The sequence below is a fragment of the Helianthus annuus genome, chromosome 17 (assembly GCF_002127325.2).
Source record: "Helianthus annuus cultivar XRQ/B chromosome 17, HanXRQr2.0-SUNRISE, whole genome shotgun sequence".
Taxonomy (NCBI): Eukaryota; Viridiplantae; Streptophyta; class Magnoliopsida; order Asterales; family Asteraceae; genus Helianthus; species Helianthus annuus.
The window spans coordinates 57,854,741-57,871,487 of record NC_035449.2 but is presented as its reverse complement, the minus strand read 5'-3'; the positions used below and the strand labels follow the sequence as shown (position 1 = coordinate 57,871,487).

At 38.1% G+C, this 16,747-nt stretch overlaps 1 non-coding gene across 1 annotated transcript; it reads right to left on the bottom strand.

The window, feature by feature from the left end:
• Nucleotides 1-4,586: 4,586 nt before the first annotated feature.
• LOC118489652 lies at nt 4,587-4,693 on the bottom strand. Its single transcript, XR_004887669.1, has one exon. It is a non-coding gene; the product is annotated as a small nucleolar RNA R71 (small nucleolar RNA).
• Between the last annotated feature and the right edge of the window lie 12,054 nt (nt 4,694-16,747).

Genomic DNA, 16,747 nt, shown 5'->3' with positions numbered 1-16,747 from the left:
GCACTCTTAGCCATGCTATACGTTCAACCGGTAACACCTGGCCTTCCCACAAATCCAAAGACGAAAACCACGGGCCCCAAAGGGTTTTATTCTTCCAAAACGCCGCATTAGGGAACGTCACGAGAATTGACAGCCCCCCTAGGTATTGAATATTCAGGTACTCAACCTTGCCGATCCGAAGGAGGCGATCAAAGTAGATCAAAGTATCCAAGTCTTGAGTACTTCCAACAACTGCTGAACGAAACAGATAATCAAACGTACTCACGATGCTCGAGACCTCCAGCACCTTCTCCGAGACCGACGAAACATCCCTTACTAGTTTATTTGAAGCCACCTCGCTGTAAGACCTATTATCCTTCTGCGCGGCAGAAAACTTCCTAACCGTAGGAAAAACAGGGAAAGCCCCCATATATTCCTCCCCCAGTATTATCCCTCGGCTTCTCCTTACCAAACTCCAATCCATTGTTCTCGACTGCGAACCTAGCAATGTTGGCCTTAAGCTTGTGCCCTCCCATACTAGATCCATTTACCTTCTTCTCCAGCTCCTTCCAATCCCTAACCCCCTAAAACGAAACAAAACCGAATCTGTTCCCGACCTTATCCCTCTTCTTAGCCACGTAAGCTTTAGAAACCTCCCCGAAACTCTGCATGAAACCAGATAACTCCCATGGGGTACATCCCTCCGGTAAGTTGGTAACAAAAAACTTTGTCACCAGATTTGCTGAGAACCACCAGGTTCAGCGTGATACTTCCCCTTCCCAGAACCGAAACTCATGAGCTAAATGCCACTAAAGTTGTTACCTGATTGATATAGTAGTTCCAAGGTGAAGTTAAAACCAACCTTACAAGGCACCCTTTTGTGAAAACTCGAAAACTAATTAAAAAAGCCAAAAAAACATACCAATTTTTTTTATTTTGCATAAAAATTTTCGCCATTTTTTCTATGTAAAAAACTTTTTCAAAAAAAAAAAAATTTTTTTGTACTGCACATGTGTATTATTACACGTGTACTACAATTTTTTTTTTTTTGAAAAAACAATTTATATAAAAAAACCTGTGATTTTTATAAAGAAACTGAAAAAAAAAATTTGGTGTGTTTTTTAGGCTTTTTTTAGTTAGTTTTCGAGTTTTCACAATAAAAGTGGTTTTCATTTGAACTAATTCGGCTCGTCCTTATACAATTACTCGGTTGAATACATCATTTATCCGGTAATCACAACAAATTACATCCTTTTTTTGTCCGATTATATTGTTTTTTTGTCATCTATATACAAATAAACATAATTTCACTTGTAACCCCTTTGTAATGCAGATGATTGTTGCTGATAATTATTTCACTGGCTAGAAAGACAAACTGAGAAAGTGGATTGGTCATCAAAGATTCGAGCTTATTCGTCATGGTAAATTTTTATTTACATGTTGTAGTATTGTTCTTCTTGCCCATTTTGGTCATTATGTTTTAAGTATTTCATATGACATAGTTTCTGAAATATATACATAAATCATACGATTTTGTCTTGATACAAGACCTTTATTAATTGTAAAGTAATCATATTATATACACCGTTGCAGATGTCACAGAACCATTGCTGGTTGAGGTCGATCGGATATACCACCTTGTATGCCCCGCTTCACCGATTTTCTATAAATACAATGCTGTAAAAGTGTGTATCCATCCTCATCCTCATTGCAGTTAGCACCTACAACAATATGTTATGTCCCTTTACTTAATGCCTCCAAAAATGATTATAACGGAACCTTAAGGAATGTGTAATTCTTGAAAGACAATAAAGACGAACGTGATTGGCACGCTAAATACGTTTGGTCTTGCAAAGAGAGTTGGCGCAAGGTTCAAAGATTGTTCCGTAATTTTGGTACTCTGGATTATCTTGTTAAACTTTTTCTTTATATGATTTTGCTTACCTCAACCTCAGAGGTATTGATGTGGACAAAATGCAACATATAAATTACATCAACTGTGGCATAAAACTAACCCTTTTTTTAGTACTAATGTTGGAAAAAGTGTGTGTTTGTCTTCCTTTTGTATTTTCAGGATTAAATGAGCTCAAATAAACAAAAGAAGCAAAAAGGCAGCTAAATCTAACACAAATACAAGAAAAGGAACAAACGTGGCATGCCCGACCCCCTGACAGCATCTTCCCAAGCAAAACAAAAGAACAGAAGGCTGAAGACGCCCCGTGCTCACTGAGCACGGGGGCGTGCCCAAGTGTCAGCAGAAAAGACAAAGTTGTAGAAGCTTCCATCGCCCACCACGGGGTCGTGCTCAGCAGACACGGGGCCGTGGTCAACTATAAGATTCGCTAAATCCAGGAAAATCTTGATAGTACAGATATGCTTCTGCACACGGGGTCGTGCTCAGCGTACACGGGGGCGTGGTCAACTAATGGAGACAAACTGCAATTAATGAAGAAAGAGAGGAGGATGGACACGGGGCCGTGCCCGAGCTTCTGTTCAGCCTATAAATAGGAGTGCTTGGTTCACTTGTAACTCATCCCTTGGCACACCACCTCTCTCACACTTCACCCACCACCCACCACCATCACAACACCATCATCCACCGCCATCATCCATTGTCCATCATAGAGTGTGTGAGTCGTCTCGGGATCCAAGATTGATCGTAAGAGTTCTTGACAATCAAAGGCCATGTTTGCCTAAGTCTCTTACATCACTTGGTGAAGACAAGTGTTTAGTGTAATACTTTTTATTTTTAATATTTTTGCACTTTTTATTTGGTTATGTATTAATGACTTTAATAACTAGTTTTTTATGTTGAAGGTGATTCTTCCTTATCGTTTGTCCGTGGTGTCTTGGCATTATTTTACTGTCTATATAAAATAAAAGATTTTCACCATTCATATCTCCACGGTCTATATGGAGATATGTTGGCTACCTGGTCGGGGGTTAAGGGAATGGTTTGGTAAGAGTCTTGCCATTGTTCAGTGTATAGATCCTGCAAAGGACCTGGGTCAAATTTAGTAGGACCTCCTTCAATACCCATCGGTATTGGATGGCAGGGGTCCGAACTCTTTGATCCCCTCATAAGTTAAACTACTATTAAAACTTTAACCCGGCTACTTAGGACTGTATCCCTGCTGACTCAGACTACTTAGCCGAGAGTAACGTCACCTTCAAAAGAGGGGCCTACCACATTATGCATTAACAACTTAATTAATTATCTTTCAATAATCCGACCCTTTAGGATTGTATCCTTGCTGACTCAAACTACTGGGTTGAGGGTAACGTCGCCTTCAAAAGAGGGGCCTACTACAATAACTAAGATAATCTCTTAAATGTGCAAAAGTGCGGAAATAATCAAAGGTTACACTACACACAAGTCGGATCCAAGTGATTCATCTTGTCTATCTGTTTTTACTTTTATTTTATTTTCAGCATTTTAGTTAGTTTTATTTTTCTAGTTTAAAACCTTTTTTCTAACTGTTGATTTGATTAGTCGTTGAGGATAAACCGGCTTTAACAGCTCTTGTGTCCTTGGATGACCTCGGTATCTTACCAACACAATACTACGTCCACGATGGGTGCACTTGCCCATATGTGTGTTTAGTGTTAGTAAATATCGTGTTTTACAAATTTAAAACTTGGCTAAAAAAGTGTAAAACAGGCTTAAAATATACACATAATATATATTGCACTTCACACGCATCAAGTTTTTGGCGCCGCTGCCGGGGACACAAGGATTTTAAGAAAGTTAGGAATCAACGGCCTAATCATTTTTTCTAATTTTTCTTTTGTTTTTAGGATTTTTCGTAATTTTTCAGCTTCTGCAGAACTCAGCACGGGCCGTGCCTGGTCGGACACGGGCCGTGTTCAGCATTGTCGCTGGCAGTTTTTAATTTCCGAGTTACAGAGAGCTGAGCACGGGGCCGTGTCGGTGCAACACGGGGCCGTGTCCAACTCCCCAGTAACAGGGGTCCGGAAACAATCACTGTATCTCCGACCAGGGGCCGTGTTCACCTGAGCACGGGGCCGTGGTGAATCTTCTGACCAAAATTCTTTTCTGTTTTTATTGTAGGACTTGGAACTCAGGCACCACATTCGCATTCTCCACATAGTGTATGAGCTCCAGTTCCAGTAGAGACATAAAAGAACCCCTAGACGAACCCGAACGCTTTCTACGCAAACGACTCAAGGCTAAAAATCAAGAGAAAGTTTCGGGGGTACCTACTTCCAATGGCGGACCAACGTAACCTCATGGATTACCTACGTCCCACCGTAGGTAATCTAGGCGCAGCTATCAATGCACCGAATGTCGAAGCCAACAACTTCGAACTTCGGCCACATTTGATACAAATGCTTCAAAACTCCGCAACCTTCCATGGGCTTGCGGACGAGGATCCCCATCTACATATTACTAATTTCTTAAAAATATTGATACCTTTCGGATCAATGGAACATCCAACGACACCATCCGCCTTCGAATGTTTCCATTTTCACGAAAAGACCGAGCTAAGGCTTGGCTCAACGCCCTCCCAGTTGGCTCGGTAAACACCTGGGATGAACTGGCCCAAAAGTTTTTATATAAGTATTTCCTTCCTGCTAAAACGGCTAAATTAATGACTGAAATTAATACATATTCACAAGAGGATGGGGAATCCTTATATGAAACTTGGGAAAGGTTCAAGGAGCTACTAAGAAAGTGTCCTCATCATGGTCTTGCGGTGTGGCAACAAGTATCCACGTTCTACAATGGGTTGTTACCACACACAAGACAGACACTTGACTCTAGCTCCAGGGGACTTTTAGGTAATCGCCGCCCAAATGAAATATATAATCAAATTGAGGAAATTGCTCAAACCAATTTTCAGTGGCACACCCCCCGAGGCAATAAATCTTTTGCCCTGGGCGCCCATAAGGTTGATGAAAGCACCTCTTTACAAGCCCAGATCGAGGCCCTTTCTTCAAAAATCAAAAAACTAGAAATGACAAAAACCACCTCGGTTATGGCTTGTGAAGGGTGTGGTGGGCCACACGAAAATTGGAGTTGTATGAAAGAGTTAGATGATCAAACAGAGTCCGTAAACTACATTGATAATAGACCTAGGCCGTCGGGTCCTCCAATGAGTACCTACAACCAAGGATGGCGTAATCACCCTAACCCTGGCTGGAGAGATTCCGGCAATAGTAGTAACCAACAAAACATAACCCAACGAACAAACTTTCAACAACCAAGAAACGAGTCACAAAATTTCTCTCAACAACAAGGTGGAAGAGAAAGGCTTGAAGATACTGTATCTCGCCTCATCTCCGATACCGAAAAGAAAAACTCGAATCGATTTCAACAATTGGAATCGAATTTTAGAAATCAACAAGCTAGTATACATAACAATGAGAAACAAATAAATCAATTAGCTCAAAATTTCTCCGAGAGACCACAAGGCGCGTTACCAAGTAATACCGAAACCAACCCAAAAGCACAAGTCCATCTCATAACATTGAGAAGCCGTACCATGGGTTCCGAAGAAGCTCCACCACTGCCAACTGAGAGAAGCACAACCCCGCCCCAACAAGAGAAGGCTTCTCCACCAATTTAAGAGCCTACTAAGGCTCCTCCGGTTCCATACCCCGGTCGGTTAATTCGTCAAAAGACCGATGAGCAGTTCGCAAAGTTCAAAGATCTATTAAAACAATTGCATGTTAATGTTCCATTTATCGAAGTCCTAACTCAAATGCCTAAATACTCAAAATTTATGAGGGACTTCCTCGCTCATAAAAGGAAAATTAAACCATTGTAATTAGTTTACTTAGGCGAAGAATGCTTCGCCTTACTACTCAACAAACTCCCGCAAAAGAAAATTGATCCTGGAAGCTTCACAGTTCCTTGCTCAATTGGGGAATCCCCCGTTCGCAATACACTAGCCGATCTTGGGGCTAGCATAAACCTTATGCCAGCTTCAATGTTCAAACGACTCGGCATAGGAAAAACGAGCCCTACAAAGATGAGCATACAACTTGCCGATCGATCCGTCAAATATCCACAAGGTGTCGCTGAAAATCTATTGGTCAAAGTCGAAAATTTCGTATTCCCGACCGACTTTGTCATACTACACATGGAAGAAGATGCTGAAGTCCCTATCATCCTAGGAAGGCCATTTCTAGCCACAACACAAGCAGTGGTGGACATGAATGACGGAACACTAACATTGAAGTTTGGGGAAGCGGAAGTAAAGTTTGGGGTTGGGAAAAGAGTAGAAGACGAAGATCCGGTCCACTACATGAAGGTCAACGACTCAAGCCTGGATGATGCTCTCCGACGGTGCATGGGATGCAAAACATCCCGCTTGGGTAACATATGACCAGGTTTTGGGTCTAGCCAAGGACCCTTATAAACGTGGTGCACCACGGAGGCATTCCGCGGAACTATCCTTAGTTTAGATTAAGTTTTATGTTTTCTAGTTTAATTTTAATTTTCAGGAATAAAACACACTCGGGGTGGTGAAGGATAATAAGGGAAACTTGCACCAGCGCCCCATGCACGAAAACAGAGCCATCCGACAAATTTTCTTCATTACAGCAAGTTCAGCACGAGCCGTGTCCGCCCAACACGGCCCCGTGCTGCACAATCTGCAGAAAATGCCCAGTTCAGGTAACTGGACACGGGCCGTGTTCATTGAACACGCCACCGTGTCCAGGCTTCTGTTTCTTTTTACAAACTTTTGTTACTGGCACTTGAACACGGGGTCGTGCCCGGACACCACGGGGTCGTGTCCAGAGTACCAGTAACATGAAATTTTGCTTTTTCACACCTTTTTACACATTCAATCAACCTAAAAACTTATTTTTGGGACACATTGAGGACAATGTGTAATTTAAGTGTGTGAGGGGGGGGGGGGGATGTTAAAACTTTGAATCTTGCAAAGTCCTAATTAACAAGCCTTACACAAAACTCTATTGGAACCGCTAATCACCCCAAATTTTTTCAAAAATTTTCATTTTTTTTACTTGTCTAAGTTTAAGTTGGGAATTTCAAAATTCTAAAAAGGTTATATTTTTACAAATTTACAACCGATAGCGTCGTGATAAAAAAAATCAACATAAGAAAATTATGAAACAGCATGACAAACTTAGTTAAAATTTGATTATACATACTTGATCACATAAAAACCCATTCCCACAAAAGTGAGTTTTGAGCCTTTATTGAGCATACAAATACATATCTTTAAACTAAATGCTCATTTTTCGTTTCTTGTGTGAATAGCCGCTTGGTTCTTACAACTCTAGAACTTGCCACGACAATACATTCCCGATCCTTACCAACTTAAACCCGAGTAAGTAAATGACGGAGGCATTAGGACTAACCCTTTTTATTTCTACACCATTATTTTTCTTTTTTTTACCACCTACCCAAAATCCCCCTAGTTAACCCCTTTGAGCCTAAACCTTTTCATTTCTTAAACCACTTCAAACACCCTTTCTACCCACCTAAACCCTTTTCCTTTTAAACCCTTTATTTTAGTAACAAAACTCGGTTTCTCTTATGTTGAAAAAAAATGATGAGAATGAAGCCAAAGAAATAAACAAAAAAGTTTATCAAAAATAACTTTGTTTGAAATGCTTCATTAAAATAAAAAGTTTTGAGAAATATCAAGTCTTACGAAAACCGACGCTTTTTACGCTTTTTCGCCCCTTTACTAACCACTAACCCAACCACCCACCTTTAGCCCAAGCCTAACCCTTCACCCAAAAAGTCCTCTTGATATCTACAAAGGTCTATAGTTAAAAAGGAGGAGGATTGATTACTTGGCAAGCATATGGTAGGAGTAAGTTCCATGCCGCTCTCGAGTGATTCACTAAAAATACACCTTCGGCCGAGTGTTGAGTGATCCCCCGTGGGGTATGTGAACTCGTATATAAATAGAATTTTAAAAAGGCATGTTATGCCCTAATAAGTAATTTATCTTATGAAACGTTTTTAATAAATCGTGACGAATAGGATTGTAAATAAATAAAAATAAAACTCAATAATGAATCTTGGAAATCCCAACACTCTATGACAAGCCCAAAAACCTTCTCTTCTACCCATTTCATTTGGGAGTGTAAAGCCACATTATAAAGAGTTTTGCTTGAGGACAAGCAAAGATTCAAGTGTGGGGGTATTTGATGTGCACAAAATGCAACATATAAATTACATCAATTGTGGCATAAAACTAACCCTTTTTTTAGTACTAATGTTGGAAAAAGTGTGTTTTTGTCTTCCTTTTGTATTTTCAGGATTAAATGAGCTCAAATAAACAAAAGAAGCAAAAAGGCAGCTAAATCTAACACAAATACAAGAAAAGGAACAAACGTGGCATGCCGGACCCCCTGACAGCATCTTCCCAAGCAAAACAAAAGAACAGAAGGCTGAACACGCCCCGTGCTCACTCAGCACGGGGGCGTGCCCAAGTGTCAGCAGAAAAGACAAAGTTGTAGAAGCTTCCATCGCCCACCACGGGGCCGTGCTCAGCGGACACGGGGCCGTGGTCAACTATAAGATTCGCGAAATCCAAGCAAATCTTGATAGTACAGATATGCTTCTGCACATGGGGTCGTGCTCAGCGGACACGGGGGCGTGGTCAACTAATGCAGACAAACTGCAATTAATGAAGAAAGAGAGGAGGATGGACACGGGGCCGTGCCCGAGCTTCTGTTCAGCCTATAAATAGGAGTGCTTGGTTCACTTGCAACTCATCCCTTGACACACCACCTCTCTCACACTTTACCCACCACCCACCACCATCACAACACCATCATCCACCACCATCATCCATTGTCCATCATAGAGTGTGTGTGTCGTCTCGGGATCCAAGATTGATCGTAAGAGTTCTTGACAATCAAAGGCCATGTTTGCCTAAGTCTCTTACATCACTTGGTGAAGACAAGTGTTTAGTGTAATACTTTTTATTTTTAATCTTTTCGCACTTTTTATTTGGTTATGTATTAATGACTTTAATAACTAGTTTCTTATGTTGAAGGTGATTCTTCCTTATCATTTGTCCGTGATGTCTTGGCATTATTTTACTGTCTATATAAAATAAAAGATTTTCACCATTCATATCTCCACGGTCTATGTGGAGATATGTTGGCTACCTGGTCGGGGGTTAAGGGAACGGTTTGGTAAGAGTCTTGCCATTGTTCAGTGTATAGATCCTGCAAAGGACCTTGGTCAAATTTAGTAGGACCTCCTTCAATACCCACCGGTATTGGATGGCGGGGGTCCGAACTCTTTGATCCCTTCATAAGTTAAACTACTATTAAAACTTTAACCCGACTACTTAGGACTGTATCCCTGCTGACTCAGACTACTTAGCCGAGGGTAACGTCACCTTCAAAAGAGGGGCCTACCACATTATGCATTAATAACTTAATTAATTATCTTTCAATAATCCGACCCTTTAGGATTGTATCCTTGCTGACTCAAACTACTGGGTTGAGGGTAACGTCGCCTTCATAAGAGGGGCCTACTACAATAACTAAGATAATCAAAGGTTACACTACACACGAGTCGGATCCAAGTGATTCATCTTGTCTATCTGTTTTTACTTTTATTTTATTTTCCGCATTTTAGTTAGTTTTATTTTTCTAGTTTAAAACCTTTTTTCTAACTTTTGATTTGATTAGACGTTGAGGGTAAACCAGTACTAAAAGCTCTTGTGTCCTTGGATGACCTCGGTATCTTACCAACACTATACTACGTCCACGATGGGTGCACTTGCCCATATGTGTGTCTAGTGTTAGTAAATATCGTGTTTTATAAATTTAAAACTTGGCTAAAAAAAGTGTAAAACGAGCTTAAAATATACACCTAATATATATAGCACTTCACACGCATACGGTGATCCTCTTGTGCATCCTCAACCTGAGACTTGCTGGGGTAACGTCAACCCAATTGGTAAGCCCGCACCGTTCTTTATCTTCATCAATTCTCATTTGTTTGCATAATGTTCGCACCGTTTTCAACATTGAAACCATACCATCTAAACTTATCGGTGCATAGTTTTTAATGTCACTATGTTTTAACTACATGTACTCCATTTTCAACACACCTATTATACATTGCAACATATACATTATGCACATGTGCTTTGCCAATATATACATGTGTATCACCTTGCCAACACCCCATATTCATCACTAATAAGCATTAAACAAATCACTGTTTTTTTTACATTCATTACTTTTATTTCCATATATTACATAATTCTGCACATGTGCATTATGTTGCCAACAATCCATAATCATCACAAATAAACTGTTAACCATCAGTGCATGATTATGCACATGTGCATCACATTACCAACACCCCATACTCATCACCAAAAAAAAAAAAACTTTTAAACATTTATACATCGTGCGTATACACACCATATACCATATTAATCACAATATTATCTGTTTTTCTTTTTCCTTATACAACAACAATTACGACTTCTACACCTAATGGCACACCATATTGGATACCCGATGTTGATGCCGAATACATCCCTATTATAAACATTACGTTTAACCGTTGGGAATACGTTGATTCCAATGATACTGATGAAGATGTTGATGATGATGCTAAAGACCCTGAGCAACCTCGTAGACGTTTATCCAGGCGTCATAAAACATTCAATGATTCTTGATTTTCCTATATATAATGACAAACAGTTTCTAAGCATTATTCTTTTTGTTTACAGTCATTTTGCACTGTCTGTATACGTATTCATAGGTTATGATTGCGATAATGATATTTTGATATCAATTACTTATTAGACATAAGCGTATGTAATTTCATTATTGACCACCTAACTTATATTACCAACATGGTTACTGTTTTGAAAAATGCACATGTGCATACATGTTTACTGTTTCACTCCACATGGTTATTGTTTCAAACAATGCACATGTGCATACATGTTTAATGTTTCACTACATATTGTTATTGTTTCGACCAATGCACATGTGCATTCATGAATACCTTAACTACATATAATCTGTTTTCCTTTACATATAAATCATCATATGCAATATGGTACCCCATACGCAATAGGGTACCACATACGTAATCTGATATGCTATATCAAACTTTGCACATGTGCAATACCAACATTTCTTGTACCAAACAACATAATACATCATATATAAACAAACATGATCATCCATAATACATTATACTATACCAAACACCATATAACATTGTAAACTACATATCCTACACCAAACACCATCATACATTACCAGTATGCATAATAATATATAAATATGCACATGTGCATTGGCAACATAAATATTTACGTCACAACAATAGACACTTGTTTATTTCTAACATATACTATACCAACCACTATATATCATTTGAAATCATTGTAAACTGAATATAATCATCCAGAAACACATCATATATCACCACTATGCATACTAATTCACCTTATCCACTATGTATACTAATTCACCATATGCACATGTGCATTGCCAACATATACTATACCATATTATATCAAATTACTGAATTAATGATCATATAGTTGTTACCGTCCAACAAACAAATATAACTTATCATTCAAAAATAACTAACATATAAACCACCATACAAAAAACAACCATAATTTTCAATATAACACTATTCTATCCAACTTTCTTTCATTATTATTTTCCACCGTCTCATCGCCCTTATCATCCATCAGATCGTGCTTTCGTTTACTTGTCCTATTTCTTGTATTTTTTTCTCTTGTCGTAACTGCACATGACATTAAACAACATCGTTCAACATGAAAGTAATAAATGGATGCACATGTGTATATATACTACCAACTGCATCCTCGACTAATAGCCAACCTTTTTGGCTTTTCGCTTAACTCTTTTGTATTCACCTTCCTTATCATCTGGCAATTCTATTGCCCCTTCGTCATTCGATCTCAACACAAATGTTACTTTCTTCGCTTTCTTTTCCATTTTTTTGTAATCATAAAAAATTAATCAATCTGTTTTACCTCTATGTTTAACTGTTGCGTAATCATCTTTCATTGCATGTCGCATAATCATCTTCCATTGCATCCGACATTTTTTGACCCTTCATCCATTAACTTCAAAACAAAAGTTACTTTCTTTGATTTTTCCCACTGTTGATCTACAATAATAGACAAAAAAATAATAAAATAATAAAAAATAGGATCAATAAACATAAATTATCAATGAATATGTGCATTAACATTAACTTTATCATCACCAAATACACTATGCACATGTGCATCAACATAAACGACCATGTTAACAACCTATGCATCAACTTTATCATCACTATATTAACTATGCACATGTGCACATGTGCGCATTAACATGACTGACAGTATCAACAGGTAATGTTTGCTTCAATCGAATAACATAACCATTACCAACTTAAATTCTGTATTACCTCCAAATATATTTAAAATTATTCAGTAACAAAACCTACATAAAAACGCACACACACATATCTACCACATTACAAGTCGGTGTATCACAACAATCACCCCGAATCCCTCAAACATCATATACATCAAACCATTTTTCCTAATTCAGATATGAAACTACGATTTAAAAGTTCTGAATCGACAATTAAGCATCATGTTAACATATGAAAGTGCAAAAACAAATTGTATAAACTTACAAATTCACAGAACTTTGTAGCATCATGTTACGATGAATACGTTGGAAGTTTGTTCTTTAGTTTCTACTTATTTGGGCCAAAATCTTCAATGATTCTGTTATTATTGCCCTAATTTCGGATATATGATGAATATATGATCGATGATTCTTTTCTTATAGCCGTAATTTGAATATATGACGAATACATGATGAATTATAAGATCGAGACGATGAATTTTGGGTGATTTGGAGTGTGACGTGAACTGAGATGACGAATTGTGTAGAGACTGGATCTGGATGTGAACTGAATATAAAGGATGGTCTAATTTGATGTTTGAAGTCCAGGAAGAGGAGGAGGCAGTTGATTTAATTTTTATTATGTATTTACAGTAATGCCCCTTGTTCACATTGATTCTCGCGGTTCTCGCAATAAAAGTGGTTCTCGTATGAACCCTACCCTATATACATACATATATATATATATATATATATAGGAGAGGGTTCAATTTTTTCCTTCTCATTTGCATGAACACACTCCATACGTAGTTATCATCAACTCAATCTTGTAAATTTTTTTCTCTTTATTCATATTTCCTTTCTTTCTTTTATTTTCTTTAATTTTATTTAAACAAAAATCAAAGATTATCACTTTAGCTTAGGGTTGTTTACATCACAAAGAAAAATTTATGGGCAAAACTTTAATGCATGTTAGCTCTCGCTCTTTCATTCATTGCTTTCTCATCAATACTTAGTGAGAAAGAGGTGACACCTAGGTAGTTCATGATTAAAATTTATCAGAACTTGGTCGCCTAGATCATAAATGAAGAAGATTTTATCTCACAATATTCTTTTATTCTCATGACATGTGATCTTAACTATAAAGAAAAATGAGATAGAAAATTTGAGTTGTTAGGTGCCATTAATGGCAAAGCATCACTTTCACTTATAAATAACTACTACTTCGAGATTTTCTTCACAGTACCAGTCACTTTCATCTTCAGAAACCCTAAAAGCAAAAATCTCTTCATCTTCTACAATCCAAAAATGACACAAATCAATGCTGCTCACTTCCCACTACCATTTCACGCCACACACAACCTTAGGGTCTGTATGGACCTGACTGGATGGGCATGGGAAGGGTGCAACATCATCCTTGCCATGCCGATGCAAAGCCTCCTTGCCTACGCCTTGACTGCCCATGTCTGGGTCCATCCAGACCTCCTACAGGAGTTTTGGCTCCATGCACGGCATCTCCTCCGGGCCGGAAGGCTGACCACCATCGGGAGTTGGGTGATGGGGAAGGCAATAATCCTTAGTGAGGATGTCATCAGAGAGGTTTTACAACTCAATGATGATAGCAACGTCATCACCTTCACTCAGTAGCAACTCAACGACACTCTGACCTAGATGGGGTACAACATGGAGGGTCATGTTAGAGGCATCACCAAGTCCGGCTTCATAAAACCATGACAGTTTTTGGTCACACAGCTCTGGATATGTTTCTCGAAAAAGATTGTAACTTCCATGAAATTTCTACAAGTTGATGGAACCTGTGCATACTGTAGTGCAAGAGGTTCCATATAATTTCTCTCATTATTTAATGAAAGATTTTACAAGCAACTTGTAGTCTAGCAGACCATTCCTGGTCTACCCTTGTTTTCTAATGAGGGTAATCACTCACCAGGTAGGGTTTGGAGGAGTTCCAATCTGGTATCCCAGAGCTGAGATGTTGTTACAAGAAAGTTTTCACAATACACTTTTTGTACCAACTGCCAACAACACAGGACGTGTGACACACCTCTGGGCTTTTGTTGAGCTGATCTTTGGTGTAGATTAGTTTGTTTTTGTTTGTTTTGTTTATTAGGTTATGGTTGTATATATTTTATGTTATATATATATATATATATATATATATATATATATATATATATATATATATATATATATGTGCATTTTGGTTTTAAAAGGGGAAGAAAAAGGGAACAAAAACATAAAAAGAGGGTTAAAACAAAGATAAAGGAACTTAAATTTATTAGAAATAAAATCATTTGACACCTAAAAAGAACTTTCTGATAAAACAAAGTCATTTTCTGGTACATTCTGATGATATAACTCTCAAATCTAGTAAATCATCCTTTTCTCAAAAATATCAAAATCATATAAATCTGATCTGTTACTCTTCAAAGATGGTTGATAATAATAAAAATAGACAAAAATTGTGTGAAAATATAGAGAACATTACTCTTGACTATCATTATTTCAATTTTTTCACAAAATATCCATTGAAGAAAAGAACAAGGAGTTCTACCAGAAGAATATGTGTAAGTAATATTTCTGAAACTCTACTCATTCCCACTCATCATCAAAAAAAAAAAAAAGAAAAAGAAAAAAAAGGCACTACATTTAGGGGGAACAATCACTTCTGATGAATTTTTGATGAGAATATACACAAGAAGTACTAATTCTAATAACCAAGTGTTATACATATTTTCTGATGATGTCATCAGAAAGGAATTTTTGAATTTCAGAAAGGGGGAAGAATGTCAGCTCTAGAAGGAATATTAATGGACCATTTCCTCAAAATGTGTCTCACAAGAGGCAAAAGGTATCACATGGCCATTAGTATTCACCAATCAAAATTCATTCTCCTGAAGAATATTTGGAGACATATTAAACGGTTTATGCAACGATAATCACCATTGGCCCACCATGAAACCCATGATCTAACGGTTATATCTGAACCATTTCTGAATCCCACGATCTAACGTTTAAATATGAAGTTAATGACCAATAAACTTGTCATAATACCCCACGATCTATGCCCCCACAACTCCCATACATACTAACCACCCCATGATCTCTGCTCACACTACTCCTATAAATACCCAATTTTAGAAACAGAGACTTCTCCTTCAACCTCAAACTTACAACCCCTAAATTCTTTCATTTTTGAAAAGCAAAAATTCACTCCCAAATTCACCATGTGTCAAGTCAATTTGAAAATTCCAGTCGTTGAACATGAGGTGGCCTTCATCCAAGAAAGCCAATTTCTGCCTCTCAAAGATAACAACCTAATGATGAACACCAATCACACTCAATATGATCAAAGATGCCAACTTTTTGTTGAGTTTCTGTTGAAATGTCCACTTGCACAAGCCATGACAAAGACAAGAGAAGTACCAGAGAACATCATTCAACAGGTTGTGCACACTCTTAAAGAAACAGGGAACAATGAACTCAAAGCTCATCTTTGGGGTAGCATCACTGTGACCATCACCCCAAGAAAATCAGGGAATGTCTGGAACTTCCCATTAATGGTGATTACATTGAAGCTCCAAAGAAGAAGGACCTGATCAAGCAATTCCTAGAGCTTGGTTACAAGGAAAACATCACAAAGATTGGTGAGTTCAAAAGGAACAAATTACCTGTCTTCTTGCAAGTAATGATGGAAACATTGAACAAATGTTTGACTTCAAAGATTGGAGTAACTGACCGGATCAACCAATCTATTCTGACAATCATGTTTGGACTCATCACTGGGTTCAACATTGATTACAGGACAAAAATCTTAAATCTGATGAAGAGGTGAGTTCTGAAAAAAATGGAAGGATAACCTCCCTTACCCTTTCCAAGATTTCTCTCAAACATCAATGCTGAAACATTTGAAGAAAGATATGTGGAGCTGCCTGCATCAGAGAACATTTGGAGATCAGCAGTGATGAAGCCTTGGTGTGCAACACAAGGTTAGACATCAAACAAGGATGTACCAATCTTACCAGAAAGCATGCTACACCTAGTACCAGAAGACTCTCCATACAGAAAGCACTATGAAGACATCCTAAACAAAGAAGATGAGCAACCAACTGTTGAAGTCTTTGACATCAGCTCTTCACTAGAAGATGATGTCCAGATGTCTTCTGTACCTGAAGCTGATGAAGGTAGGGACCAGAGCATCAAGACATCAGAATCTAAATAGAGTTGATGGATATTGATGTACAAATGGAACAAAATCCTGAGACAATAGTACAGCATGAATCAGGAGCAAAAAATAATCCCTCCTTATTAATAGCTAAAAACTACACAGTTTCTCATTCTGATGAATCCGTCCAAGGGAGTTATAGAATTA